At 39.7% G+C, this 27,495-nt stretch overlaps 1 long non-coding RNA gene across 1 annotated transcript; it reads left to right on the forward strand.

Moving 5' to 3' along the window:
- Positions 1-1,746: 1,746 nt before the first annotated feature.
- Positions 1,747-19,874, forward strand: LOC309389253. Its single transcript, XR_014174918.1, has 3 exons — positions 1,747-1,814; positions 17,886-17,979; positions 19,056-19,874. It is a non-coding gene; the product is annotated as an uncharacterized lncRNA (long non-coding RNA).
- Positions 19,875-27,495: the final 7,621 nt, after the last annotated feature.

A 27,495-nucleotide genomic window follows, 5' to 3' on the forward strand; every position in this document is an offset into this window, starting at 1 on the left:
TTTTGCACAGGTAACAAAGAGGAGGTGGGAATGCCTGTCTATGACATCACATAAATCTGTCAGATCCCTTCCTGGAAACTCAGTTGTCTCCCTTTCTCTAATTGAGGTGGCTGGGTGTGGTATTCCCCCCAAGTGAAAGTTCCATTCAAGCGGGCAAATGTGTTTCTCCCTCACCTGTCTCTTGAATTTATTTCATTCAATTTAGGGATTGATTGTCTGCAGCTGACTTGGGGCAGTTCACAACACAATAAAATAACCAATACAAACTAAAAAGGTATGGATATGGGTATAATACCGTGCTTCCTTGAAAATAATATAGGGTTTTATATTAATTTTTGCTTCAAAAGATTCATTAGGACTTATTTTCCAGTTAGGTCTTATTTTGGGGGGGGGAATTGGTACAAAATGCATCTGTCTGGATGACAATCTTAACTGGGGCTTATTTTTTTGGGATGGCTTATTTTACGAGCATCCTGAAAAATCATGCTAGGGCTTATTTTTCAGTTGGATCTTATTTTCGGGAAAACATGGTATACAGAAAGAAAAACAACAGACAAATTCAACGAGGGGGGGGGATTCACCTGAACCCAAGGCCTGAGATCCAGATCTTCAGAACCAGAGCCAAATCTTTAAGGCTTTACAGAACACTACCAGTGAGGACCATATAGACTTCAGCAAGGATCTCATTCCAAATGGCAGGACTCCCTGAATGGGAACCAATTCACTTTCCATGACCGCTCTCACCTGGAATCTGGATAGGATAAGAACTTGTCCCAGTGGAAAGATGAAGAAACACCGCAAGATGAAGAGATAATTAAGAAGATACTAGATTGTGCAGAAATTGACAGACTTACATTGAAAATTAAACAGAAAGAAGACACAGAATATTATCCAACTTGGAACTTATTTTACCAATAGTTGGAAAAAAGGGGTGGAGAGTAAGAATGGCATTTTTATTGTTAAGCAAATTAAATAGCCAGACAATATGATGTTTATTGAGCACTAAGAAATGCAATTAATAACAATTAATAAAATTTATTTTAAAAAAAGAACTTGCCCCAGTGATTAAGCCATTTTAAAGAAATGGCTCCAGTTCTCATCTTTTTGATTGCCCGTAAGCATGAAGTTCTGAAAGACATGGTATGCTTTTCCTCTAGGGTGAATAGTTATCTTTGCTGCATCAACACCCTAACATTACTGCAAATGCAGGCAAACTTTGAGTAGCTGGCAGGCAAGGTTGGGGATTTTTAAGTAGCCTCAAAGGAACTGGAATACAAATCCAACTCAGATGCAAACAAAAGAACAAGGATTTGACGTTAATAAAAGCAATAAAAATAAGGATTCAAAAGAACAGTTTTACCTGCTGCTAATTACGTAAAGCTGACATCTGCCTAGCATAGCTAGGCACTGAGTCACCTGCAAGCTATCTAAGCAAACCAAGTCAAGGAAACTGAATTGGAGCGTGTATAAAACTGTTCTGATGATATTATGTCGTTTGGTGATTAAATATCTGTAAGAAAACATTGGGGCTCAGAGAGCACCAATGTCCCCACAGATATAAAACTCCCTGAAAATTGAGGAAACACCTTAAAAGGTTTTAAGCTTTGAATCTGAATGATAATGCATAACTTTTCTTGAATTTCCCATTCTTTGCCTTTTATTGGCACGGTGAGGGTGGTTCCTTTCAGGCTACTTAAAGATCCCCAACCTTGCCTGCCAGCCACTCAAAGTTTGCCTGCATTTGCAGTAATGATAGGACGGTGATGCAGCAAATGTAACTTTTCACCCTAGAGGAAAAGCATACCAGAAAAAGGGTAATTTGTAAATATTGTGTAAAAGTTAGAATGCATCAGTGACTATTAGTTTGCTTCCAAAGAAAACTGGATATGCCTGAATGAAATTGAATGTAAAGTTTTATTTATCCAACTAAGCATACATTAAATTGAGAGAGTTGGCCACGGAAACTTTTTCTCCTTTGTATCATTTAGAATAATGTCGATGAAATATTTTTTACATCTTTGAATTGTCTGTTGTAATTTTACTATCGTTCTTTTCTCCTTTCCTCAATTTATATGCCAACCATTTCCCTGGTTTATATGCAAATTCAAATTTTGATTTTTCATAATTCATGTTTACTTCCATTGCCTTTGTAAGCACGTGATTTGTTGTGTAATAGTTTTCTTTTCTGGGGATTTCTTTAATTCTTCTTTCATTTTTATCTTGTACAAAATTGCTTGTGTTATCTCTTCTCTCCTTTTTTTTTGAGCCCACCATTACATTTTATAAAATTTGATCTCATAAAAGCTTTTCTTGCATCCCAAACCATTGTTAGGGCTGTACCTTTATTAATATTGTTCTTTTTGAAATCTTCCATTGCTATATCTTCCTGCAATAATATTCCATTTAACTTCCCTGTGAAAGAGCTGGTTTTCCTTTTAAATGCTAAAGTCACCATGTTATGGTTTGAAAAGTTTTTTGGCAATATCTTCACTTTGTGATCACTCGGTAATAACCAGATGCTTAGTAATCCAAAATGTATCATTGCTTGAGAAAGAGCTATGTATTTCCAAAAACAAGTATATTGTTTTGCATCATAATTTGGTAATATACTTCATGAAATCGTAATGTCTTTCTCAGATTGTTAGATCGGGCAATGGATAGGCAGACACAGGCTAACAGTGCAACATCTCTTTATTAACAGAACAACAAGTGTGAACAATCCAGCAAAGGCTGGGTCTGACAGCAGCCCTTTTATAGGGAGCGGTCAGACTCTCAGCCAATAGAATCAAACCTCTGTTCCTGCCAGAACAGAGGACCTTGGTGGAAACCATACTTACTGTTGTAGATATCTAACACAGATGTTCTATCTTTTTGTGGACAGACTATTCCCAGTCTCCCATTAAACACCAATTTTCCTATGGTAAGTCCATTTATCCACCAGACCTTTATAAAATGTTACTTTATCCTTGTTTGGCACATACACTCCTATTATCCAAGTCTTGATCCCAAGCAGAGTAGCTTCAACTCCCAGATATTGACTTATGACCATAACTGAGCCAAAAATGTATGTTGCTAAGCAGAACATTTAAGTGAATTTTGCTCTATTTTACAACCTTTCTTGCCACGGTTAAGTGAATCACTGCAGTTGTTAAATTAGTAACATGGTTGTTAGGTGAATCTGGTTTCCCCATTGCCTTTGCTTGTCAGGAGGTCACACAAGTTGATCACAGTGCAACCATCATCAACATAGGTCAATTGCCAAAGGTCTGGATTTTGTTCCTGGGACTATGATGATGTTGTAATGATTGTAAATGTGAAAAATGTTCATAAGCCACTTTTTCCAGTGCCGTTGTAACTTTGAAGGGTCACTAAATGAACTTTTGTAAATCAAGGACTACTTGTATCTGCCATAATCATCAGACAATATCAGTTCTGGTTTAAATTGGGTGTTTATACACCAAACAACTCAATTTCTCTTTTTTTATTTCCTCTAAATAAATTCTTCACCCATTTGTTTTGACATTTTTTCTATTATGCATTTCTTATATAAACCCCCCTCCCCCACATCTTATTTCAATGTTTAAAATAATGAAATAATTATTTTCTTTTTTGAGGAGTATTTGTTCCATTTGCATTCCACATTGGGCATTTAAAATCTATACATCAGGAACGTTAAAAAGTCAACACCTGTACTGCTTAACCTGGTGGTCTTCTCCTCAGCTTCTTGTTGTGCCTGTTGCTTAAGATCCTTTGTCACTTCTCCCCCTCAGTTCTCCTCTAAATTCTCTTGCTTTGGGGGTTGAATTCATTCTGAACCTCTGTTATTTAAAAGCGAAGATCACTCCTCATTTATCCCATTGAAGCAACATTTTTTTCCTGTCTGAAAGGGTTTTATTGTTTGAAAAAAAATACTCTTTTCCTTAACTACTAGAGCAGTGATGGCGAACCTTTTTTGGCTCGCGTGCCATAAGTGGGGGGAAGCGCAGGGGGGTAGTGTGCAGGCGTGCCGCACCCATAATGCAATGCGCGACCCCCCAGTGTGCATGCGCACACTACAGGCGCGGCCCCCCATTTTTTGCATGCTTTTTTAGCCCTCCCCAGGCTCCAGAGGCTTTATAGGAGTCTGGAGAGGGCGAAAACAGCCTCCCCCACCCCACGGAAGCCCTCCGGAGGCTTCCCTGAAGCCTCTGGAGCAGTCAAAACGACCCTCCGAGCAAACCGGAAGTCCGTAGGGCCGTTTCTTTGTGCTCCGGAGGCTTCAGGGAGCCTGGGGAGGGAGAAAAATGGCTTTTAAAAAGGGTGAACACACATGCGTGCTGGCCAGCTGACAGGGAAGCGCCTCACGTGCCCTGGCAAATGGCTCCGCGTGCCACCTGTGGCACGCGTGCCATAGGTTCGCCATCACTGTACTAGAGGAAAGTTTTACACTGCCCTTATGTGGCTGCTAGGCAGCAAACTGCTTATGGGAATGGCTTGTTATTTGTGTGTATTTGTAGGCTTTCATAATTGGTTAAATACAGCAGAATGAGTCACTTCACACTCAACATAAACATCTAATTAGGTTAGCCTTTATGTTTCTTTTATTCAATTTATACAAATTATTCTAATTTGTAAACTGCCCAGATTTACGGTGCGTAAATACATTCACAAACATCAGAACAACTGCAATCTAGTTTAGTGGGCATGATATGTGGGAGGGGGGGGCAGGTTATTGGACACAGGTGCATTTGAAGCTGGATATTACCTCATGCCGCTGCTTCAAAACTGAAATTAAGTGGGACTCCTCAGGCCTGGATTTGCTTACTTTTTCTCTTCAACACGTACGAGACTTGGTTGTTGGGTGAAGTCATCTGGGGGCATAGGATGCAATGTCATCACTATGGTGATAGTTCTTAGTTGTATATCTCTGCCCCAGTCTGCATGAATAATGTCATCCATAATGACTCAGTGCCTGGAAGTTATGAAGGTCTGGTTGGGAGGAACAGGTTGTGACCTAACTGTAATAAGATGGAGTGGCTTTGGAGTTTTGGATTCTCTGGAAATGGAAGGATACTTTGTTAATTTTTATAGGATTGTATTGTCTTGGACAGTGCTTGGGCTAAAATTTGGGGATCCTCCTAGATTTGGGGGCTTAGGTACTGAGTCTGACTAAAGTAGTTTTGAACAAATTAGTCTTGTGCATCAATTGTACTCATTCCTAGACTGGAAGACCCTGCTCATGGTCATCCGTGCCTTAGTCACTTTTTCGTTGGGCTACTCTAATGCACTCTATATAAGACTCCCTGAAGGCCATCTGGAAACCTCAAATGATTCAGAATATAGTGGTATGCACAGTTTGGGTTGCCCCCAAAGTTCACCTTTGTTGCACTACAACTGCATGAGCTGTATTGGTCCCCAGTTTCTTTTCAGTGCAATTGAAGCTGCTGCTGACTATTATTATTATTATTATTATTATTATTATTATTATTATTATTATTATTATTATTATCATCATCATCATCATCATCATCATCATCGATAGCCTTCAATTTATGACCATTTGTTTAATGACCATTCAAAGTTATGATGGTGCTGGAAAAAAAGTGTCTTAAAACTGGTCCTTGCACTTACAACCATCGCAGCATCTCCAAAGTTATGTGATCAAAATTTGGGCACTTGTCAATGGACATGTATTTTTCACAGCTGCAGTGTCCCATTTGTGATCTTCTCAGGCAACTTCCAACAAGCAAGGTCAATAGGGGAGCCAGATTGACTTAACAACTGTGGCACAAGTCGTAGAATTGGGTGCAACTTAATGACCACTTACCTTAGCAATTCCAGACCAATTGCTATTGTAAGTCAAGAACTACAGAATCTGTATACTGTTTGAAGGATTATCTCTCCATGAAGATAATTACCTGTTCCTTTGGATTGGATAGGGTGAGCTTGCTCTAGACCCCCTCTATTAAATATACTCATTTGTTAAGACCTAGAAGGTGAGCCTTTTATGTATAGAATACCCAGCATGACTTTCTAGCCAAGGGATTTTGGAAACTGAAGCTCATAGAGCAGGGTTTCCCAAACTGTGATGTGTACCTCCCTCAAATAGGTGCAGAGTCCTGAGGAGGCGTGAAGCACTTTTTAGTTGTACATTGTTACAATAAATCCACCTTTCCCAAAGTTTCATTGTCAGTTTTCTTTGCTCATGTGCATTCATTTTGGTGTTTGGATTTTTAGGGAAGATGTGTATATTAAGATTACGCTTTTCCTTAAAACATTTGTAAAAACCAATAAAAATTTTACAATTAAAAAAAAGATTACGCTAAAGGGAGGTGTGAGGGCTTTTTTGCGGGTTTTTTGTGGTTTTTTGGAGGACTTTTTTGTGAGGGTTTAGGAACCCCTGCCATCAATAGAGAAGGCTGTGGAAGAATCTTTAGATTTTCACACAATATGGTTTCAGTAAGTATTTTACTGTGTTCACTTAATAGACATGTTTTATTCCATGTTTTACTGACCAGATGCAGGGAAAGTCCACTTTTGACTTTTAAGATCCTGCTACTCTCTACAATGTCATGTTCTATCCTGACTCCAAGCTTCAATCTTCTAGTCCTGGGGTGTCAAACTCACATGGCAGCGTCTCGTGCTGTATCGGGACTTTCCCCCCTTCATTATCTGGGCAGGGGCATGCCAGTGTGTGATGCATCTGGCCTGTTACCCGGGAGTTTGACAGCCTTGTTCTAGTCTAATCCTTGGCCACAACTTTCATGGGTTCATCAACTTGCTTACTCAGAAAAGTAGTATTCTTTTAAACCAAAAGTTGGCAAGCAACTCTACATTGAGCTGTAACAGAGATGCATTGTTCTACATCATAATTTGTTTATGGCTTGCTCCCGGTTAATACATTTTTATTAGTTTATCAAACTAGATAATAGAAAACATATGAAGAAAAATAAAGATGATGAAAAGATGGGGGAGGAAAAGGGGAAGAGAAAAAAGTGCAAGACAGACGGAAAAAGAAAAAGGCATTAACTTCCTTTTGGTGCAGTATAATAAGATAGTAACACAAAATCTCGACTCTTTAGTTTTATATAATAAAATATAGTAGCCATTTCTCCGCTACCTCCATCAACTTTTGCAGCCATTTGTTCTCAGTGGGAATCAAAGTATCCTTCCATTTTTGCGCATAAAATATTCTTGCTGCTGTCATTTGTTTATGGCTTGTTGAAAAAGCTATATTTGGTGAAGTCATACAATATACAGTATGAAGCTCGAACCAAACACCACATTACAATTGTGAATGTTGAATTCTAATTTATAATTATGTGTTATTATATATAAAGCAAGTCAACAGGTAGCATTTTTATTAAATGGCGAATTCTTGGAGAAATAGGTGGGCAATTTCGTTCAACAATCCAGTGTAGCCTCCTACATAAGGCTACAACGGACTCACAACAGGCAACTTTGTCATATCCAAAACTCAGCTTTTAGACATTTCTGCTATCGAAACAAGCAGATGAGACTTCTTCTCAGCTGTTCCAAGAATTGGTCCCATCTTTACACTAGATGCAAAACAATTTGACAGTTCATGGAATTGGGTTTGAAAAAGCCATTGAATTCAACAGTTGGTTGGCAGCACTGAGTGGCCAATAGGAAGGAAAGGAAAAGGACTGGAAATAAAGGAACGCAAGCATCAAAAGAGTGTCCCCACCTTATTTATGAGCTGTTTGCATGCTTTGCATGTATAATGAGATGTTAAAAAAACCCGCAATTAAGTTGGATGGACTCAGTTGGACTTTACAGCAAGCTGAACAAAAGCCTAATTACCACCACTGTGTTTTTGCACCCAGGGGAGAAATATTGCAGGCTCAAGGAGTTGCTATGGGAGCAGGAGCAGTTATGCTCTAAGTGCCACAGTGAATGCAAGGCCACACTGGCAATAAATTGTTCTTTGTATTTTTCCATTTGCTGTAAATGGGGAAAGGTGCTTAGCTCTGCTTTAGCAGGGAATGGCAACTGATGTTTGCAAATTGCCTCTTGCTATGGGTACCCAGATAATTATTTCTAATCTAAACTGGGTAAATTTTTAAAAGGTCTTAAATTCTTGTCATTCCCAGGGTCAGTAGGTTGGAAGGTCAGGCATTTCAAATTTCACAAAGCTTCAAGGCAATTGCACAGTTTGCATCTCCTTGCCGTTCAGCTTGAAAAGCTTGCATGAAGTTGAGCAGAGTTACTTCCCTTCTGTGGCTGCTTGAGGACTCACATCTAGCCTTATGAATGGGCTGGAGGATGACAATCATAGCAGCTGAACAGCAGGGGTGTGAAAAATGAACTGAAACTCTCACTGTTTTTCAGCATTAGCCATACAGAGGACAGGACCCTTATGAGCTGTAATCCAGCAACATCTGGCAGGTCAAAAGTTTCCTACTCCTCAATCTCAAAAGCATATTCTCTCATGACCTCTTGTCATAAGGGAGAACAGTCTTTTGGGAAATAAAACTCCACTCTTTGAGAATCTCAGGTTACCTTTCCTGTTATGCATCATCATCAACTTCTTCTTTTTGTGGATTGTAAAGTTTGGTGGAGATGCAAAAACGTCAACCACAGTACAAACTGTGAGTGTACTGAAGAAAAAGAGCAAGAAACCAGAATGCGTAAGAGTTCTACTGTTTAGATGACAGGCAGGAAACAAGGTGGTTTTAATCTGAAAACTAGAGAGAAAATGATGCATTTGGAATTAGAAGAGGCAGCATCATTGGTAGTAAGGGCAGTAGCTATTTTTATGTGGAAAAATCACCACCACCACCATGGGATATGAAGTAAGCTTGAACATATGAGTTGGTGGAAGACTAGGAAAATTATGGCATTCAGAGGAGCAATATGTTGCTTTACCATTTTTTCCAACCATGTATGTATTTTTGTCCAATATTTTTTTGCAAAAAAACAGAGGCACCTTTTCCAATTGCTTGCTTTTTAGATCTGCTTGAATATAACTCCTGCCTGCTTGAGAATTATGGGGGAAAAGACTGAAAAATTTGTCAAGGATATTGGGTTGGGGAAATATTGATTTGTAATGATATTTGCAGGAGAATAATCTAATTGCTTTGATCCAGGATACATTTAGCCCAGTGCTTGGTTTTCTAATAGCAGTCAATCTGATGTCTCTAGAACTTTTCAGATACAGAAGAACAGTTGGAGGCATGAATATGACAGATCTTAATTACTATCATCAGTAATATGTGATGATAGAATAAATCTTTCCCAAGTTTGGTCAGGAAGATCAGAAACAATCTCTCCCAACTTGCTGGTAGAATATATTTAAGAGAACATCTTGCCTCTGTGACTAATGCAATATACTAGAATTGCTTGCTGGATAAACTCTGAACTCAGTGCCTTCTATAGTGAGAAGGTGGAAAACTGCAGATGTCTTGAAGAATGTATATGATAGCTATTAGAATGAACTTGGCCTGGGAAGACAAATAGAGACAAGAATGAAACTCAAGATGGTTCTGCCTTAGCTCTCTTCAATATATATATATTTAAAAAAAAAAAGGGGGGGGGAGAAAATCAAAAACAATAACAGGCTTTCAAGATTGTGATGTTATAGTTAAGACCAGCAGATTTCTAGCATTTCTTGTGGTGTCTGTTTCCTGACTGGTTCTACCACAAAGAAATGAGAGAAACTCATTGTAGTTGAGAGATGCCATTTTCCACAGCACCTCAATAGCTATAGTGCTATGTCTATAGGTACTGATTCTTAAATAAAAGAGAAAAAAGAGTAGATAAAAGATAAAAAATAAAATAGAATGAAACAGAATAGAATAGAATAAAATAAATAAAAAACTTGAGAGTGAGTTGATAAATATGCTTGACAGGGACTTGGCATGTTCAGTTACCCTCAGCATTTTGCAATCCTTCACATTGGGAAAGCTTTGGTTAATTTTCTTAATATGTTTGAATTCTTAATCAGATGTTGGCAATAGTATTGGAATTTACACTGAAAGGTTAAACAGAATATTTCTTATTTTATGCTGAAGGGAGTCTATTAATAAATAAACCAAGCTGTGACTGGACTTTAAACATGCCAAAGGAAATCAACAATAAAGTAGTTGATGATATGTTTTTGTCATGCTGCCCAGTATGTTTTATAATTCACATGTCTTGGACCAGATAAGATATGGAAACTAATTATATAAAACAGATTTAGAAACCATATCAGAGTAGGTAGAGAGAATCTAGGAAGGGTGAAATTGAACTGGAAGTTAGGGATGGAATATAAAATAAGCCGAGCTAGTGTAACAGCAAGCTAATAGGTAATTGACTTGCCTCGTCCAACTTTTCCTCCATTAGTAATATTATTTATTATGATCATAGATCAGAGTACAAATAAGTACAGGAATCATAAAAAGCTAAGGTAATAAAATTTTAACCCAAACTTAAAACTCTGTGCTGTAATTTTCTTTAACGTGATCCTCTTAGGATCTCCTAATCTAGCATAGCCACCCAGACTCACCATAACAGTGAGATGGGGAGCATATGCATTTAATAAATAAATAATAAACAAACAAACAATGTTTTTGTTGCTAACAAGAAACATTTTGAAACAATATATATCATTTATTGGTCTTTTAGAGGCCGATCTAAAATTTATCAAGGTAGCCTGGTCTTAAAAAAAAAATTAAAGGCTGAATGAACCTAGAATCAGGTTAATTATGCATTGCAATGTCCAGTTTAGTTCAATTCAATTTAATTCAATCTTCCTGGATTCATAAGGACAGTCACTAGAATATTATTGTATTCTATAACTGCCAAGGAAAGGGCATTATACTGGTCTCTAAGAAGTGCCCAGTAATAGGTAAATAAGTTTAAGAAGTTTGCAGGAAAGTTCTCTGAGATTATTTTAGGAACCAGAAGAGCATTATGATTTGTTTTAGATAGCAATAGCAATAGCACTTAGACTTATATACCACTTCATAGTGCTCTATAGCCTTCCCTAAGCATTTTACAGAGTCAGCATATGGCCCCCAACAATCTGGGTCCTCATTTTACCAACCTCAGAAGATGGAAGTCTGAGTCAACCTTCAGTTGTTGAGAACTGAACTGCCAAACTGCTGGCAGTCAGCAGTCAGCAAAAGTAGCCTCCAGTACTGCATTCACTGCACTACTATGGTTCTAAGGTAAAGGTTTCCCCACACATGCGTGCTGGTTGTTTCCGGCTCTAGGGGCGGTGCTCATCTCTGTTTCTAAGACGAAGAACCAGCACTGTCCAAAGATGTCTCCATGGTCATGTGGCCGGCATGACTAAACACCGAAGGCGCATGGAGCGCTGTTACCTTCCCACCAAAGTCTTCCCTATTTTTCTACTTGCATTTTTTACATGCTTTCGAACTGCTAGGTTGGCAGAAGCTGGGACAAGTAATGGGAGCTCACTCTATTACGTGGCACTAGGGATTCGAACCGCTGAGCTGCTGACCTTCTGATTGACAAGCTCGGTGTCTTAGCCACTGAGCCACCTTTACCACTACGGCTCTAGAATCACTTTAAAATGCAACATTTTCAACCCACTCTTTGATATCCTTAACATTTTAAAGATCAAATTGTAACAGATACTCAGTGATAGGCCACAGGGCAGCAATTTTTATTGGTTATTTTCCCCATCATTTTGCCTTAGAGTCATCAGATTTTATTAATGGAAACAGCCCAACTGAACCCAGTTTAATCCTTCACCTTCAAAATAAGATTGCTTGTTATATTTTGCCTTCAGTTTTGTAGAGATTATCTCCAACCTTAAAGCTGTATTGGGGTGTCATTATTAAGGATCTTAATTATCCTGATTGTAGTTTTTCAAAAAAAGTAGAATTGGAATAGGATATTATAAAGAGAGTGCAACTGTTTTCACAGAAAATAATTTGATGGTGTCTACATATTGTTCCCTCTCTGTCTATCATGAAATTTTGGGAGTGCTGTTGTATTCTTTTGGGCTAAGAAAGAAGAAGCATTAACTGGGACTGATGTGCTAGAATATTGAAAAAGTATTTAAAACATTTGACTTGAATTCCAGTCTAAACTGGGGGAAGATCATCTTGGAGAAGAGTCAGTTACATGGTTGCTAAGAGTCAATCTGCTGACACATAAACAACCATCCAATCAATAATTTGATTATTTGCATACCATCTGTGGAATGTGATGATATTGGAGAATGCTGTGACTGGTTTGCTGATGGCTGATAACTTGGCAGAGTTGAGTAAAGAGTCTTGAAAGCTCTCCTGAGACTCACCAAGCTTAGCAACAAAACAACAACATTAACTGCATAAAGCAGAATAGGCAGTCATTTGTTCAACATTGGTGGCATGTGAAGTCACGTTTTGTAAACGATTAATAAGCAAAAGCAAGTAAATGTTTAACAAGAGCATAACTAAGGCACAGCTTTGTTTTACCTTCTTGTCAATTGTGATGGTATTGGAGTGTTGTCCAGCACAGTTAGATTTCACTCTAATTCTTATGTATTAATAACAGCAAAGTTTTCTCAACATATCAGATAACAGTTTCAGGAATTCTAAACTTCTTGTCTGAGATGCTGTTATCTAAAAAGATAATGGTACTTGTCAAGATTTAGTTAAGCAATAACATTTTGTTTATCATTTTGTAAAGGTTATGAGACTTGGGGGGGGGGGATACCATTTCCTGCACGATGTAGCTGTCAAAATTTGTACCCATACCCATTACCCTTTTCCTTAAAATTTTGTAAAACCAATAAAAAACTTTTTTTCAATAAAAAGATAATGGTACCAAATCAGTCTTTGTAGGTCTGCTAGGATAAGGTCATTTTTAGGATTTTTGCCTCCATTTAAGTGGTCAATCAGTAGTTTGACCTCTGTAAACCGATACCAAAGGCCGAGATGTAGATGATCAGCCAATAGATCTAATGGGTAAAAGTCAACCCAAGATTCTACATACAATGCCTGTCACCCTACTTAAACAGCAGGCCATCTATGACAAACTCTGTGTCAATGTGCCCCTCTTTAATATATCAGGAAAATGGATCATATGAGTCATTTTATTTTAGACAATCCTAATTCTGAACTCTTTCTATTTATATATAAAAAAGCTCCTACTATTTCACCTGCATTATTTTTCTTTTGATTGTCTTATTGGTAGTTTTAAAACCACCAATGCTTTCACATTATTGTTACCAACAATAGTTGAAAGTGGGAAGAAGAGGAGATTTCTAGATATTGCTAATGATATTGATTGAATGCTGCATTTATCCCAGATTGCTTTGCTTTATGATGTAGATTAACAAAATTCTAGAATCCTAGACTTGAAAGGTGTCCTTTTGGACCTTGGGTCCAAACTCCTGCTCAGTACAGGAATCTAAATTAAAGCATTCCCTAATAGATGACTATCTGAGCTCTACCTAAACATATCTACCATCTCTCTGCAAACTGCTTCCACTATCAAACTGCTGTTATTGTTAGAACATTTGTTCATTAAATTCAAAATCTGTTTTCTGTAACTTAAACCCATGATTCCCTCTCCTGCACTTTGGAATGGTACTGAAGATACTGTGTCCTTCAGTGTGACAGATAGTTGAAGGATAAAATATTCCCACTCAAGCTTTTTTTCTGGAGGCTAAGCATCCCTCATTCAATCAGTTCTTCACAGGATTTAATTTCTAGTCTCTTCAACCTTATTGCTATTCTCTGAATTTGATTTTATGCACTTCTGTTTGTCATGGCCATGAGGCCCCAAAGGGTTGTTGCCACCCATTTAGCACTGCCCAGGGAGCATGTGAAGCTTAAGAAATGCTATGGAGGTGGGCTACTATACTGGAAGTAGTGCTTCTGCCCTGTATCAATGGGGTTGGAAAGATTCCCTTTGTTGCTATTGTGGTGCTGATATGCAAACTATTAAACAAATTATGCAAGATTGCCCACAATTTGCATTTTCTGGTTCCCTAGAACAGTGGTGGGCAACCTTTTTTTTCAACTGAGCCAAATCTCGCCAAAACCACGATTGAAATTTATTTTGAGAGCCACATTTTTAAAACCGAAAATACATAGGATGATACACTCTTTTTAGTTTCAATAAACTCTGGCATTTGAAGCACGCAAGTCTTAAAGCTGTCAAGTTACAAGATCCTTGCATCCCTAACCCTTTAGGAAAAAAAACCCAAGGGGTCTTCAAACCTGACAGTTTAAGACTTGTGGACTTCAACTCCCAGAATTCCTCCTCCAGTCATGTTGGCTCAGAAACTCTGGCATTGAAGCATGCAAGTCTTAAAGCTGTCAAGTTGCAAGACCCTTGCACCCCTAACCCTTTAGAAAAAAAACCAGGGTCTTCAAACCTGACAGCTTGAAGACTTGTGGACTTCAACTCCCAGAATTCCTCCTCCAGTCATGTTGGCTCAGGAACTCTGGCATTGAAGCATGCAAGTCTTAAAGCTGTCAAGTTGCAAGACCCTTGCACCCCTAACCAATTAGAAAAAAAACCCAGGGTCTTCAAACCTGACAGCTTGAAGACTTGTGGACTTCAACTCCCAGAATTCTGAGAATTGAAGTCCACCAAGGGCATCAATCATATTAGCCCAGGGATCTGCAAAATTGGCTCTTAAGACTGGTGGACTTCAACTCCCAGAATTCTGAGAGTTGAAGTCCACCAAGGGCATCAATCATATTAGCCCAGGCAGGGATCTGCAAAATTGGCTCTTAAGACTGGTGGACTTCAACTCCCAGAATTCTGAGAATTGAAGTCCACCAGTCTTAAAACAGCCACCTTTGCAGACCTCTGTGTTAGCCCAAAGCCTGGCGCTGGGCGGGCCTTGCTCCCCCATTGGTGGAGCCACAAGAAGCGAGGAGGGAGAAAAAGAGACGGAGGCAAGGAGCTTCTCCCCCCCACCCCGCAAAAATCTTATCAGGGAGCCAGCGGGCAGTAGCAAATTAGCTGATCATGCGGCGTGATCGGCTAATTTGCTACTGCCCGCCCGGCTCCCCGGTTAGATTTTTGCGGGGAGGAGGCAGGGGGAAGCTCCTTAGCCTCCATTTCTTTTTCTGCCTCCTCGCTTCTCGTCCCCGCCCGACTTCAGGATCCTCCCTAATCATTGTGGGTCGAAAAGAAAAAAGGGAAAGGGGCACTTGTTTTGAAGTGCCCGAGAGGAGGGAGGGGAGCGGGCGCCCGGCACACAGAAGAGCCACATTAAAGTGTGTAAAGAGCCGCATGTGGCTCGCGAGCTGCGGCTTGCCGACCACTGCCCTAGAAGATCTGCATGCAACAATGCCAGAGGCAATCATCAGCTGGATTGCTGAGTTGGACATCCAGTTATGAGGCCACTGCCATAACCCCAAAGAAGTTTTACTTATAATTAAGTGGACTATGAATATATGATTATTTCTCTTCTGTCATATTCTCATGATGATAAATTCTCTGATTTGTTCTAATTTGGCTGAAATCTTCTAAAAATATGGTGGCCAAACGTACTGAGCAGCATCCATTGACTGATTAATTGAAATGTATTGGTAAAGAGCTCTATGTTTATTGAAGTCTCTGTTTTGAAATAAGTTACCTCTTTCTTACAAAAATGGTTGTCCTATAGCTTGAAGCTAGTTTGGGTTTTATTGGGACTGGTATTTCCTTTAAAAATGTTCAGCAGTTATCAATATTCAATACATTGTAAATGTCCTTTTTAAATTTTAATATATTGCTGCCTTCCAAGTTCATATAGGTAGTTCTCAGCTTACAACAATTTATTTAATGACTTCAGAGTTATAGCATTGAAAAAAGTGACATGATCATTTTTCACACTTATGACCATTGCAGAATCCCCATGGTTATGTGATCAAAATTCAGATGCTCACAGTGTCCTGGTACCACGTCACCATCTTCTGCAATCTTCTGACAAGGAAAGTCAATGTGGAAGCCAGATTCATTTAACAACCATGTTACTAACTGAACAACGGCAGTGATCCACTTAACAGCTGTGACAAGAGGTGTAAAATGGGGCAAAACTCACTTAAAAATGGTCATACTTAGCATCAGAAATTTGGGGTTCAGTTGTGGTTATAAGTTGAATAATTGAAATTACTACATATAGACCTTCTAAGGCAGTGATGGTGAACCTTTTTGCACCAAGTGCCGAAAAGGGAGCGGGCACACTCGTCAGGGCCACAACCGGGAAGAGGAGGTGCCCAGGATGCATGTGTGTGCCCAAAAATGAACCTCTGGTTTCTGGCACACACATGCGCACCGACCAACTAGTCTTCCAGGTTCTGGTGTGCATGCACATGCAACAATCAGCTGGTCGGCCTGCATGCTTACACAGGAAAACGGAAGACCAGCTCTTCCAGTTTCCGGCACTGCTGCATGGACAAAGGCCAGGTGATTGTTGCACGCACATGTGTGGCAGAAACCAGAAGACGAGCAGGTGACACCACATGTGCCAGTTGACCTGGCTCCACATGCCACTTCGGGCATACATGCCATAGGTTCGCCATCACTGTTCTAAAGTCTACACCTCAAACAAAATTAAAATAAACAGAAAGTATAAAGCAGAATATCTATTATGGTGCTTCTAACAAACAAACTTTATTTTCCCACTTAGGTATATTTATGATATCTGTATATACTAGTTGTAGGGATACATTAAAGGAAAGAGCCAGCTCTTTAATATTAATTTTGATATTAATAGTTGTTTAAGTTTCTGCACTCTCAAGGATTCTCACCATTTCAAGGATCACATCTATTTTGCCATTTTCATTACTGACCAATGTGAATTACCATTCATCTTTTAAATCATCTTCATTAATGAATCAGCTCTTCTATTTCTTGTTACACGCCTATTTCATCATGTGTTTTCCTTAGTGATAGCTTTGTGAACCCAGAAATGTCATAATTTGCCAATGAGCTGATCTCTCTTTTAAACCAGTCTGAAAACAAGATGATTAAGAAAGCATTCGTCAGAGAGTGGGGTCATGATCCTCAGAGAGACTGGTCACAATATCATGGACAGAGGGCAGTGGTAGGTTTCAAATTTTTTTAAAACCTCTTCTGTAGGTGTGGCCTGCTTTATGGGAGTGGCTTGCCAGCCATGTGACTGGGTGGGAGTGGCTTGCTGGCCATGTGACTGAGTGGGAGTGGCTTGGAAGTCATGTGACTGGGTGGGCGTGGCCAACTTGTAAAATGTGATGAAACTCACTTAACAACACTCTTGCTTAGCAACCAAAATATTGGCTCAGAAACTCTGGCATTTGAAGCACGCAAATCTTAAAGCTGTCAAGTTACAAGACCCTTGCACCCCTAACCCTTTAAGAAAAAACCCCAGAGGTGTTCAAACTTGACAGCTTTAAGACTTATGGACTTCAATTCCCAGAATTCCTCCTCCAGTCATGTTGGCTCAGAAACTCTGGCATTTGAAGCACACAAATCTTAAAGCTGTCAAGTTACAAGACCCTTGCACCCCTAACCCTTTAGAAAAAAAAACCCAGGGATGTTCAAACTTGACAGCTTTAAGACTTGTGGACTTCAAGTCCCAGAATTCCTCCTCTCGCTCTTCATCTTGATGATGGGCGGATGGGGGGGGAGGGAGCTGGAACCGGTTCTAAACGGCACTGTAGATTTATGGAACCTCTTCTATAGAAGAGGTTAGAACTGGCAGGAACCCACCCCTGACAGAGGGCCACCAGACAGTGCCTTTGTCACAAGTAATTTCTAAGTAAGCTTTACTAGTCATATCTAAGGGTAGGGAATGCAAAACATGAATTTCCCTGAGCCATGTATCAAAGTTAATATCAGACCTGGAAGCCATCTTTTACATTGGGCCTTCAGGCCTGCCACATTTTTTACTGTGGGAAAATGGTGGTGGGGATTATATGGAGTATGGGAGATATATAGTCAAAATAACATTCTTTTCTCAGAGAGTCAAGGACACCTTGCCCGGCAGCTGCGATAAGATGACTGGGAGGCATCTCCAGTTTTGGACGGTGCCTGATTGGACCATGTGATGGACATGTGGGTGCTGAGCAGAGACTTGAACTTTCACTTGGGTGGGGAAAACCTGGAAAATTTTAGATTCCGGTTTTCCCAGATGTGCCAATATAATATCTCTAATAAAATGGAACTTTGAGGAAACTCAAACCTCGGAGTCTTCTTTCGTTAGGGGTGTTACTTGGAACCCTGACAGCTAAGTGTTCTTCTCATTTTCTTTTTAAACACACTGCATTTGTCTTTCAAAATGAGATAAATTGACTACAGGGTATAAGACTTCTGTGAAAAAGCTGTGCCCGTCTGACTTGACCCTTTTTTTCCTGAGCAAATTAAGTTGCAGTGGGAAATTGCAAGCATCACCCTGAAAATAAAAGACAAGACTAATGTGATGGCTATTTCAGTGTGGTGGGTTGAGAGGGAAAGGACCCAAAGTCTTCTGGTATGTTGCAAACTACAGCATTTTAAGAGAAGCCGGTTTAAGGCAAGAACAACCTTCTCTCTCTCATTCTTCCCCAAATTTGGTGAAGGAAAATGAAAGTTTTCAAAATGAAACCCAGAATTTAGGAATTCTGTAAAAATTCATTCTTCCCATGAAAAATTAGTTTTTAAATGTTACTGGGTTTTTAAAACTTATTTTCAATGAAATTATTGCATTTCATAATATTGTAAAGCCTTGCCATTTTGTTCTGTTTAATATATCAATTAAAACATGACGTATATTTGTTTCTTTCCAAGCCTGAACTCAGTGAAATCACCAGTTTTGCTCATGGAAGGCCACCCAAATTCATTGATCGCTTCTGCAGGTAATAGCAACACAAAGCTAAGAATCCTTGGATTAAGACACTGATGGACAGAGCAATTTCTAAGTGAAATAGAACAACTTAATGTGGAAACTTTCAATTGTACATGGCTGCATTTGCAACAAATCTACATATCTGCACATTTGCATTCACAAATGTCCTACCTTGTATTTTGAAGCCCCTGCTTCAAAATCCTTAGAAGCGAAACACTAATTATTTAATTGATTTATTCCATTTCTATAGCTACCCATCTCAATCCAGTTGAGATTTCTGATTGTCTCTTTTTGGTCACTTGTTTAGGTTCTTCAGGGGAAATATAGAATCTGAGAGTTTACTCTCAGGGATGAGTACAATGTGCATCATTTTCCTTTGCCACCAGCTGTCAGAAACCAAGGATGGTTATTTTAGACCATATTAGTGTCCCTGAACATATATACAGAAAGGACAAATGAATCCTCAACATCACTGCCATAAATCAAGATTTATACTGTTATATCTGACATGTCTTCTATCAAAACAGAACTTCAATATTTAAGTCTCAGCCTATTTCCTGCATCGGCTTGGATACTTTAAGTAAGTTAGCTATGAATTTAGTGGACAATGTCACAGATATAGCTTGGTTTTCATCCCACTCATAATGAAAATATGACTAATAATTATGTTGCAAAAGCTCATTATTGTGTTGCATTTTGTTTCACTTCTGCTGTTGTCCTTCAGGATGGAACAAACAGTCCATATTCACACAGAAGTTGAATGAGATGATTGTGATATTTAGGAAAGGGCAGGTATGGCTGGGGAAGAAAAAGAGAAACTATTTTCATAATAGGAAAAGCTTCTCTACAAATAAATGGGGCTTTTCTTGTGTTAAATTGGATTTCCAAGCATTCTTTACAGAATCTTATGAGGCAGAGCCTTGTAAGAACATAATGTGATTTTTATTTCTGAAATATATCCACATAGTGTGTTTCATACTACTTGAACTTGTGTTGGTCATTGACTTTGGAGATGGAGTAAATCCTTAATTCTTTCACACTGGAACCTGTAAAGTTTCACCCATTGTGAAATCAACAGGATGGTTTAAATCAGTGGCAATTTTTCAAATTTGGCAACAAGTTCGGAAATGAACTTTCGGTTGGCCCATTGGGGCCGTTTTTTGCGCTCCCCAGTCTCCGGAGGCTTTCCTGAAGCCCGGGGAGTGCGAAAAACGGCCCCAATGGGCCAACCGGAAGTTTGGAAATGATCTGTTTCCAACTTCCAGAGGGCCTCCAGGGGGCTGGGGGAGGCCATTTTTACCCTCCCCAGGCTTTAGGAAAGCCTCCGGAGTCTGGTGAGAGGTCACACATGCATGCACGGGAGGGGGGGTCATGTGTGCATGCACAGGTGGGTGGGGAGTATTGAGTGGGCATGCGGGCATGCAATTTTGGCATGCCGTAAGAAAAAGGTTCGCCATCACTGACCTAGATTATCTATTTGAATGGTCAAACAATTGGCAACTCCAAATCTCTGCTAACAAATGCTCAGTCCTACACATTGGGAATCAAAATCAGAACATCAAATATAAGCTGGGTGGAAATGATCTAAAAGATAATCCACACTCTGTCAAAAACCTAGGAGTACTCATTTTGAAAGATCTAAACCCCAGAGCTCACTGTAACAACATTGCCAAAAAGGCATTCAGAGTTGTCAACCTTATTTTACGTAGTTTTCTCTCTGGTAACGCTATGCTGCTAACTAGGGCATACAAAACGTTTGCCAGACTTATATTTGAATACTGCTTACCTGCCTGGAACCCACACTGCATTTCGGACATTAAAACATTGGAGAGGGTCCAGAGGCATACAAGAAGAACACTCAATTCCTCTGCTTGTAAGTAATTTTATACCACCAGGCTTGAAATTTTAGGCCTGCATAACCTTGAACTACACCGTCTATGTTCCGACCTGAGCTCATTGCACAAGATTATTTGCCATAACGTCTTACCTGTTAACGACTACTTTTACTTCAACTACAATAACACATCAATAGATACAAACTAAATGTAACCTGTTCTAATCTTAATTGCAGGAAAAATGATTTCAGCAATAGAGTCGTAAATGTGTGGAACATCCTACCTGATCCTGTTGTTAGTTTCTCTAACCTTTTACCTTAAACTGTCTACCGTGGACCTTATGTGTTTCTTAAGAGGTCCCTAATGAGGTCATGCATAAGCGCACTAACATGCCTACCATCCCTGTCCTATTGTCCCCATTTATATGTACTCTTTTAATGTATTTATGACTATGTTTTGCTTATTTATATCTATTTATTTGTGCCATTTTTCATGTGTTTTCATACTTGTTTCCTTGTACTTGTTGACAAATAAATAATTTTTTAAATCAGTAATTCTATATCTCTAATGACACTGCTCTAATTATTATTAGATTAATCATCCAAATTCTTTGGATATGTCTACATAGTACCAGTTGCAGCTGCCTTCAGTGTCTTCTCAACTCAGCTCTAATATCATCTTCGACTTCAAAACAATGAAGAACTACTTATCATGGTTTAGGTTATCAACACTTGAAATTTTGCATTCTCAATGTAAACACTGATATTCAATTCTGATAATACATTTTTACATGCCATTTTATATTTTTCCTTATTCCTTTAAACATAACTTGAACAATTTATTAGAATGTATTCTTTTGAAAAGCAGCTCTGCGGGAAGGTGACAACACTACAAACCTGTTGACCTATATTGAATAAAGCTAAGCAAGTATTTGTGTTTTGTTTCTTTAGCCTTCAGCAACACACATTTAATATTTTTACACCATTCTCAACTAACCAATTTGCTTTTTGATAGCCTGGATTTTGTGCAACATGCTTAAATTAATAAAATTAAGCCGATTCCTTGAAATCTTGATGTATTGATGTTCAATATTTGTTGTAACAATTCATGGAAAGGTGGGTCTTGCAAAATCATTTAACCAAACATATGTCTAGCATTCCAGTGGTTTAACTCCTACAGTTTTGGATAATGAGAATAAGAACATGAAACAGCAAATGTAATCCTCTGCTTATATTCAAATAGATTTATTCAAATTTTAAATTAAGGGTTCAGAAAAATAATCATTCCTAGTTATTGGTTGCTGTATGTGATAAGCTCTATAATTATGATGTACCAATTAGGACGTTTTGGGGTGGCAAGGGGAAAAATGATGATGTATCTGACAATGTAATCACAATGTAATCACACACATGACATTACTTATGTCCTCTGTCAGATATAAATCAATATGTAATGACAGCATTTGTGTAATGTCACTGCATTTAAAGCCCTTTATGGTGGGGAACCATCTCACCCGAATATTAACCTCAGGAGGTCACTGTGCCTCAGATAGGTGGGTGTGACTCCCTTTTTGTGAAGTGGGTCCTTGGAGTCCAGGTGGGAGTCCAACTGATTAGATGGTTCCTGTATCCCTACTACGTTTCATCGGCCCTGCTGGAGCTGCTGGATGTGTTAGCCGGATTGGCGGTTGATTTCCCCAGGCTTATGGTCCTGGGGGATTTCAATCTGCCTTCCATTGGCGAGACACCTGAGTCAGCTCGAGAGTTCATGGCTTCTATGATGGCTAGGGACCTAACTCAGTTAATTCAAGACCCCACTGTCTCTGGACAGTGGATGAATGACATAGATTTAGGGGGTATTTGGTACCTGTACACCGCCCCGAGTCCCTTCGGGTAGAGGGGGCGGTCTAGAAATCAAATCAAATAAATAAATAAATAAATAAATATTTCTATCCAACCCTTGTCATGGTCGGATCATTTCCTCCTTAGGCTTGACTTCCATACTGCCACCCCTCGCCGCAGGGAGGCGGAACCATCTAATCAGTTCCGCCTCCCTATGGCGAGGGCTAGCAGGTGCCTGATGGACCCTGAAAGGTTCCTGATGGAGCTTGGGACTTTTCCTGAATCCCTTGCTCACAGTTCGACCGAATCCCTAGCGGAAGCTTGGGATAGGGGGGCCACTGGGGCCTTGGACCGCGTTGTGCCTTTGCGGCCTCTGACCCAGTGCCGATCCCGGGTAGCTCCCTGGTTTACCGAGGAGCTCCAGGAGATGAAACGCTGGAAAAGATGCCTAGAGTGTGATAGGAGGGCCAGCCAGTCCGAATCCGACCGAACACTAGTAAGAATTCATATTAAATCCTACTTAGTGGTGATAAAAGCGGCAAAACGGCAACATTTTTCCGTTCTTATCACGTCCGCAGATAACTGCCCAGCCGCCCTGTTTAGGGTGACCAACTCCTTTACTTAATCAAGGAACTTGGGAAGACCCCTTGCAGGGTAGGGCTGAGGAATTTGTTTAGTATCTACAGGATAAAATCACTCAGATTCGGACAGGCTTGACTGCATAGAGTCGACGGGGTTGAATCTTGTGGAAACTATCTGGGATGAGTTTGACCCTGTGACTCCCGAGGGCATGGACAGAATTATGGGGAGACTCAGTGCTGCCACTTGTGTGCTGGACCTGTGTCCCTCTTGGTTAGTTTTGGCATCCTGGGAGGTGACACGAGGTTGGCTGCAGGCGATTACCAATGCTTCATAGAGAGAGGGGTTCTTTCCCACCGCCTTGAAGAAGGTGGTGGTGAGGCCCCTCCTTAAGAAGCCTTCCCTGGACCCAGCTTCTTTAGCCAACTATCGTCCGGTCTCCAACCTTCACTTCGTAGCGAAGATTGTTGAGAGTGTGGTAACATGTCAGCTTCCCCAGTACCTGGATGAAGCTGCCTATCTGGATCAATTTCAGTCGGGTTTCAGGACCCAGGGGTCGGTTCTCTCACCCCTCCTGTTCAACATATACATGAAACCACTGGGCGAGATCATCCGTGGTTTCGGGGTACGGTATCATCAATACGCTGATGATACCCAACTTTTCTACCCCAAACCACCCAAACGATGCCCTCGACGTGATGTTCCGATGCCAGGAGGCTGTATGGATCTGGATGGGATGAACAGGCTCAAACTCAATCCCTCCAAGACTGAGTGGCTGTGGTTCCTGTCATCCTGATTTGTGCATCTTGTACCATCTTTGATGATAGGGGGAGAAATTTTAGCCCCCTCAGAGAGGGCCCACAATCTGGGAGTCCTCCTGGATACCCAGCTTAGTTTAGAAGAACACCTGATGACCGTGACCAGGGGGGCCTTTTACTAGGTTCGCCTGGTACGCCAGTTGCGCCCCTTCTTGGATCGGGATGCCCTGTGCACAGTCATTCATGCCCTTGTCCTTTCTCGCCTGGACTACTGTAATGCTCTCTACATGGGACTGTCCTTGAAGAGCACCTGGATGCTTCAGCTGGTCTAGAATGCGGCCACGTGGGTTGTCATGGGGGTACCTAGTGCTCCCATGTTACACCCCTTTTAGGCGGCCTGCACTGGTTGCCGGTTGTTTTCTGGGTGCGATTCAAGGTGTTAATTATGATCTTTAAAGTGCTTCATGGCTTAGGCCCAGTGTACTTGCGAGATCACCTACTGCCGCTGGTAGCCTCCCACCGTCCAGTACGATCCCACAGAGTTGGCCTTCTCAGGGTGCCGTCGGCCAGGCAGTGTCGGATGGCAACCCCCAGGGAGAGAGCCTTCTCTGTGGGAGTGCCTTCCCTTTGGAGTGAGCTGCCCCCGGAGCTTCGCATAATTCTCAACCTCCGGTCCTTCTGGCGCGCCTTTAAAAATTGGCTTTTCCAGCAAGCCGGCCTGGCCTGAATAAAATAAATTATTAATTTTAATTGTTAATTTTAATTTAATTTCTAAATCTCATTGTAAATGTCTATTGGGTTTTTGGGATATTCTATTTAATCTTTCTTTTAACTTTTGTAATATGTGTTTTTATGTTGTACGCCGACCTGAGTTCTTTGGGAGAAGGGCGGCATATAAGTCCAATAAACCTAACAATAAACCTAACAGTATGTGGCTCTGTCAGCCCTCAGAATTTCTACCTTTGTCAGCTCTGTGATCGAATAATCAATGATGATGCAGGGGTGTTGGTGGTGTGGGACAGGGAGTGGGGGATACCAATAGAGTAGAAGGATAGTGTGGACCCCTTAATCCCCCATGACAGCCATTTTTCTCTTTCTATAGGGTCAGGGAGAAGGAGGACAAGGCTGTTTGTTGCTTTGGAAAGAGGCTTCTTGCATACATTCCATTTGCTGGCTAGGTGCCTCTTCCCAATTACGTGTCCTATTAGATCCAGCAGAAGTGTATAGTGCAAACCCCATCTCTGAAGAGCTATTCCTGGTGAGACCCCAAAAATGGGCCTTTTCTGCAATGGCCCACACCTTATGGAACATCCCCTCCCTAAGGTCAGACTGGTTTCATCCCTATTAACTTTCACAAGTCCCTCAAAACATGGCTATGTCCAAGGGAATAATAAGTTGTTAAGGTGGCTGTGTTGTTGTTAATAAGGTGACCAACTTTCTTACAATGAAAAGGAGGACAAATAAATTGGAAAAAATATATCGTAAATAAAAGAAATATTTTATTCATTGCAACAATAATACACTAAAATATGATATATGCATAATAAAAACATTTGCAACATTTTATATTGTAATTATGCTTACATGCCTGTTCATTATTATTTAAATGAGTACTTTTCCATTGAATTAATATTTTTTGTCAATGTATCATCTTCTAACAATATATTGGAAATATCTGAACAAGAAATATCCTTCATATTGAATTTTACGGCAAGTGCTGCAGCTAGAGTATCAACATTCAATCTCGATTTCTCACTTGTCCAAAAATCATTGGCAATTGAAAAAAACTCTTTCAACTGCTGCATTAGTTCCAGGGCAGCACAACATAAATTGAACAAGTATAAATAAATGTTCACATGGAATATGTTCATTTTTGAAATGGCTGAAAATATCCACCCATCTTTTATCAATTTCAACGTGTTGATTTTCCCATTGTATTAATTTTTCAGAATTTAAATATACATTCAGTCTTCTAATTTCTTCAGAGAGACAATTGTCGTCTATTTTAATGTCTAGCATTTCTTTAGATAAAAATTCAACACAAGATTCAATATCTGTTCAATATACTTGCAATGAAGTAAAAAAAAACCATTAAAAACTGTTTAATAAAATACGTCACATAATGCGCAACAGATTAGCCTTCAAATATCAAAAAGGAGGACATGTAGGAGGACACTTTTCAAGGGAGGACAGAACTTACAAAAGAAGGACTGTCCTCCCTATAGGAGGACGGTTGGTCACCTTATTGTTAATATCTGTTACTTTCTCCTTGCCTGTTTTAATTAGAATACCCGTATTAATTTTAATGGTTGTTTTTATGTTATAGTTTTTACATTTCTTTATTATACATCACCAGAGTCACATTTTGTGAGACCAGTAACTATATAAATATATGAATGAATAAAAGAAGAAATGCATGAATGGATGAATTGGTGACTAAGTCACAACTAGCTGAATTTAATGTCTTGCTATAAACCATGATTTATACAGTACATCACAACAGCTAGATGCTGGAATACATATGGACAAAGCCAGACAAATTGTGGTTTAGTGCAGAATGTGAGTCTTGTCACACAGAGACAAGCCTATTTGAGTGGAATTGATCCAGGGGTAATGAACATGGCTGCTCTTGTCTGGTGTCTTGTGCAACTCCTTGACCCTCTACCGTAAACTGTTTTGCCACTTGGCCTCCAATATAGCTAGGAGGTGTTTCCAAAATAAATATTTCTTGCATTAAACCTCTTAGCAGCAGGGGAGAAACAAACTGCTGACAACTGGAGTCAAAAAGTTTCCATAGAGGTCAGAAAGCCCAATTAGCAATGGGCTTATGCTTTTCCCTCCCTCCCCCCCCCCACAGTACTTAAATCAATTTCTTCAGTATTTTCTACTCAGATCTAAACCAGACAGTTCTGAAGGTCAAACAACTACCCACAGTGTGCATGGTTGAAGAACATCCAGTACCCCCCCCCCTTTGACACCACAAAAATATTTTTGTTGAAAGAGACATCAACAACATCCTCCGTTGTTTATCACAGTGTGCCACATAAGACTAAACCTCACAAGTCAACAAAGCTTCCATTTCCCTCCACTTTATTTAGTAACAAGAGGAGGTGGTTAATATGACTTTCCCCCAAGCAGATCTCTTCAAACTTATTATGCTTTTTCAAATGCTTTGCAGCCATGCTTGCTGGTTGAACAAAGCACCGTCTCTGGTTTAATGGTGCATTCTATTTACCGTACTGGTAGCACTTGAAATAGCTGAATACTGATACCGGAGTGAAATTTGGCATGCCAAGTTATTTAAACTGTTTATATACTGTAGGCTGCCTTTTGAGCCAATATCTTCTCAAGGCTGCAAACTATATTTAACATATTCATTTTTGGTTTATGTGTATAGTACAAGGGCAGTTTCCAGCTGATGCCGTATACATACTTCTTGTGAAAGAAGAACACAGAATATGCTGTGTTACAGCATACCCTTTTCAAGCACTGAAATAAAATTAACATTGGTGATTCTATGTAGTATATAATTGGATTGTTTCACAATTCAATATCAGCACAAATCTTCATAAGAAAAAGGAAGTATATAATAATAATAATTATATTGTAATACCTGCCCTAAAGATTAAAATGTTGCAATGACACTTGTAAAACTTGTTTGGATATAATTTTATATGATTAAAAAAAATCTTAAAAATTTAACTCCCACATGTATTCTCTTTCAGGGTAGGGCA

Source organism: Natrix helvetica (genome assembly GCF_964273705.1).
Source record: "Natrix helvetica genome assembly, chromosome: 3".
Taxonomy (NCBI): Eukaryota; Metazoa; Chordata; class Lepidosauria; order Squamata; family Natricidae; genus Natrix; species Natrix helvetica.